The sequence below is a fragment of the Octopus bimaculoides genome, chromosome 1 (assembly GCF_046866305.1).
Source record: "Octopus bimaculoides isolate indiv1 chromosome 1, ASM4686630v1, whole genome shotgun sequence".
NCBI lineage: Eukaryota > Metazoa > Mollusca > Cephalopoda > Octopoda > Octopodidae > Octopus > Octopus bimaculoides.
Genome location: NC_142928.1, coordinates 50,150,934 through 50,156,387, shown reverse-complemented (window position 1 = coordinate 50,156,387; position 5,454 = coordinate 50,150,934).

Genomic DNA, 5,454 nt, shown 5'->3' with positions numbered 1-5,454 from the left:
GTAATTTTGCACGTTGAATCTCGGACATAATTCACTTTTTCCACAAAAAAAAAATTAAAAAGAAATTTACAATTTATGATCATTTTTATCCCGTCAGAAAACCATGAGTTGGGAGCTTTTATTTTGTATGTGATAGCATGTTGTCAGCTGCAAACAAATGAAATGTTTGTGGGATTCTGGTTTACGCACACTATAAAAAATCTTTTATTTTGGAATAGAAAATTCTTTTATTTTGGAATTTTCTGAAATTTTTTGGTAATTTGTATTCTACGCACTGTAATTCAAACGATTATGTACAAACTAAGAAAAAAATTTGTGCACGATTTAAGGCCTATCTAGCTATTACGTTTAGCACATCTCAAAAGAACACGTCATAAGCAGCTTTGTAAAAGCTAGGCATGTTACTATGGAAACATCTACTTATATGTTTGTGGCTTTCGATTTTTAACGAAAAGTTGCAAAGTGTCAATGCTATTAATACTGTATTCTTTTATAGTGAACATGAATTTAATGTCATTGAATACTTTACAAAACTACACCAGTATGGTGATTATGAAATCAATACAACAAATATTGAAGAAATTGAAAAGTTGTAGTCCAATGGAAAAGATCCCTATTTTCTATTTATTCCATTTAACACGTTTCAGTAATTTGACTGCGGCCATGCTGGAGCACCGTCTTTAGACGAAGGCATGAACCCCATCATTTTTTGTAATATTTTTGTAATAGTACTTATTTTATCGTTTTCTTTTGCGGAACCGCTAGGCTTCGGGGATATAGACATCAGTTGTCAAGGGATGACGGTGGAGGGTGCAATTACAGACAAAATGACGCATAAGCATATATATAGACACATACACAGACACACACACAGACACACACACACAAACAAACACACACACACACATACACATATATATATATATATATACACGGTGGGCTTTTTTTGTTTCCGACTACCAAATCCAGCCTCTTGGATTTGGTCGGTCCAAGGCTATATTAGAAGACAATTGCCCAAGCTGCCACGCAGTGGTATCAAGCTGCAACCATTTGGTTGGGAAGCAACCTTCTTACCACACGTCCACCCCTACATGTATATATATATATATATATATATATATGTGTGTGTGTGTGTGTGTGTGTGTGTGTGTGTGTTTGTTATATATATATATATATATATATATATATATATACATAAAAATATGTGTATACATGCATAGACAGGGATACACGCGCACATTAACGCGGTTACGCAAGCACTCTATCTCACACACACACTCATATCATTGTGTTTAATACGCTTAAAGATATGCACACCGATGAATGTGTCAACAACAATATAAGGCTGAAAAAAGGGGGGCATCATTTAAAGCAAAATAATATTGAAGGTTCGCTGTAAGGATACATACTATGATTTAGATTTATCAATCATCACCGGATATAAAACCAAGACCAAAAATTAAAAAGAGTAGTATATCGAATGTTCATGAACCTACTATAAAATAAAAATAGTTTTTGCTCATTCACTCACGAACGTTGAAACTTAAAACTGTAAGTTATGTACGCATTTGTACAAGCTGCTGTTCAATTTGTTCCATTATATGTGTGTCAGAGAGACGGACAAAGAGAGAGTACATACGTGTATGCATTTATAAATGTGTGTGTCTATGTGCGTGTAGCGTAATATATATATATATATATATATATATATATATATATATATATATATATATATATATATATATATATATATATATATATATATATATATATATATATATATATATATAACTGCGTGTGTGTGTAAAAATATATCTGTAGATACACATTTATAGATATATACTTATATATACCTTAACTCAAACGCACGCATGAAAGAACACACACACACACACATACACATATTGAGTGGTAGAAAGGGAGGTATGGACAAGTGGCTGTATACCTGCGTACATATTTACATACAAAGACATATAACGGATATCTTGCAGCCCGAATTACTGTACGTGATATAATCGGATTACGGCTAGAATAAAAACAGTATAAACAGAATTAAACCGAGGGATTATATTGAATACAGTAATAGTTATTGGAAATCGTAATACTTGTTCTGAAATGTTGCAGGTGCACTGGATTAGTATTCAACACAAAAATACGTCCTGCGTAGTAAGAAGAAATACAGCTCTGTGTTGTTCTTTCTACAGATTATACCTCTCTTCTGTTTTTCTAAAATTTTATCTATGTAGTTTTGAATTCTGCACACACGCATGTGTCTGTGTGTGCGTACACACACGCACACATATTATATATATATATATATATATATATATATATATATATACACATAGATATATGTGTGTGTATGCACGTATTTATGTATACATATATACATAATTATACACACATTTATATACATATACACATATACATAAATATATACATACATACATACATACATACATTATACATTCATGTATTGGATCGTGTGCATGTTTGCCTGCGTTTGTTCAATTTTATACGGAAACAATTTCATAGATAACAAATGCAACCGAATGCACATTTATATACAGAAACATGTGCATAAATCTGAATGTTGAATATGTATATAAACAGTTGCATATATATATATATATATATATATATATATATATATATATGTGTGTGTGTGTGTGTGTGTGTGTGTGTGTGTTCACACTCGCACACATACATATCTATCTATCTATCTATCTATCTATCTATCTATCTATCTATCTATATATATATATATATATATATATATATATATATATATATATATATATATATATATATATATATATATATATATATATACATGTATGTATGTATGTATGTATGTGTGTGTTTGTGGCTGGGAGTAAGTGTAATTTTAAAAGCAGAACCTGTTGAAGGCAACAATATGTAGAGTAAATCATTAAATTGGATTACTCATTATTCCTAAGATACCAATTTCTATATATTTTTCATCGCTGTTTATGTATTATTTTAGTGATGTAGCTAATTGTCATGTATCAATATTTAAGAAAACCTTACAAGAAATATTATCATAGTCGAACCGTAGATACTGTAAATGTTAGTAAAGGAGATTATAAATATTATTCATGTTGATGAAAGGATCTTTGTTAATATTCTGTGATAGGTTAGTGATTGAATTTTCAATCATCGTAATACCTTTGAATACATAGATTTTGCTTTGATAGCACATAGGTCTGATACGAAAGATTATACAATATATACATAAAGCAAAATATTCGTGTACATATATTTACTTTTCTTATGTATAAGCATATGAAAGATTGGCACTTTCATACTTCACAATAGAAAACAATATCGTTGAAGAGAATTTTTATCGAGTGGAATCCTCACTTGGTGTGCTTTTTAAATCATACCCTTAAACCTAGTATAGAGAGTATATATCCAAACACACAGAGACACCCATGTTCATATATATATATATATATATATATATATATATATATATATATATATATATATATATATATATATATATATGTATATCTATCTATCTGTCTACATTTATATATATATATATATATATATATATATATATATATATATATACATATATATATATATATATATATATATATATATATATATATATATATATATATATATACATATATATATATATATATATATATATATATATATATATATATATATATATATATATATATATATATATATATATATATATATATATATATATATATATATATATATATATATATATATATATATATATATATATATATAAATCTACAGGACAGAGTTACTACACTTGGAAACGTTCCGGCTACGTTATTACATCTGGTAAGGTACAGAAAAAGAATTATTACTTAAAATATTGCAGTTAATGCGACAATTTCAAATGAATAATTTAGACTTGGAACATTTTAGGTTTTATTGCAGCTAAAGATTTTATTACAAGATATTACTTCTATTCCTTATTACTTGTTACTTATATATGTTACTACTTGTTACTTCTATTTAAAAAAACAATCCTTCAAAATGTTCTTTGCACTTTACAAAAATTCAATTTGCCTACAATATAGACTATTTTACTTTGGATAAAATTTTAGCTCTATTGATACTTCTGGCTCTCATTTTTAAAGTATTCTAAAGGGTCAATATTTTAACTAAATGATGGCCCCTTTGTGAATTATAATGCTACTTTGTGTATTAAGATCAAATAATTTTTAGTATTCTAACTTTTTCCTTAGCTGCAATATCTCAAATAAAAATTTGCTTGCTCTGTACTTTACCAGGTGTAAACAAAATACACATGGTGAAAGTAGCAAATATAAGAAAAAGTAGCCCTGACCTTTGCAGAAACACAAAGAAAAGCACAGTCATCTCCGTATCAATTGCTTTCACCTGTAGGGCCAAACACTAGCGATCATTGACTGAGCTTACTGCATATAACTTTTAGTTAATGAGTTAGTTACATGCATCAAGCTCAGCTGATAATCCTAATAGATGCCAAACAATACCTTCTACTATCTTCATACCAGTCAAAGCAGACTGTAATCAGTATATATTTTAATTTCGCAAGAAGAATTTGCACAACTGTGTCCATTCCCGAAATTCGGGAAAAACGATTCCAAGGACTGAAAAATATATTACGAGAATAAAAATAACTGTTTAGTTTAGACATTAACGGGACACAATTTCAAGAACTATAGACATCAAAGAATTACAAAACACAGCAAACCCCGATACACTTAATACTTTTACATATGTACCAACACACTATCCAAGACACATAGGCATCAGAATATAAACACTTTTGATAAATGACTTTCGAATGGAAAAACAACTCGAAAAAGAATTATTAAAAGTAAAAGAAATCTAACAAAAATGTCTACTTATTAGTGCTAACTTACCCATCAATAATATCACCCCCGCAAAAAAAAAAAAAAAAAGAATGTAACCGCCATAACTGCGAGACCTGCATCAAGCTTATGAAGGTTGAACATAGGAATTCAAGACAGGTCAGATTCTCACCATAAGAAACCATTTCTCCTTTGCATTGATGAACTTATTTTATATTTTCAAATGCAGTGGATGTGACGAGGATTACATAGATCTAACGAACTAGAGTATGAGGGTCAGAATGTCGATACACATGCAACAGATTCATTACCCCATAGCTAGTGAAATGCAGGTAAGTAAACACCTAGACCCGTGCTCCGTATACAAATATAGAAAGTACGAAAATTTACTGGAAACACTTCAGCCCAATTTCGATTAACTAAGGAAGATATGCTTATTCAGAAATATCAACTAAATCCCCTATAACAACACAGCAGAATGAGAAAACTCAATTTATTAACGAAAAAAGATTAAGAACAACAGACGAAAATACACATTTATAAATAACGGGTTTTAAGTTTACTCCAACTAACTGTA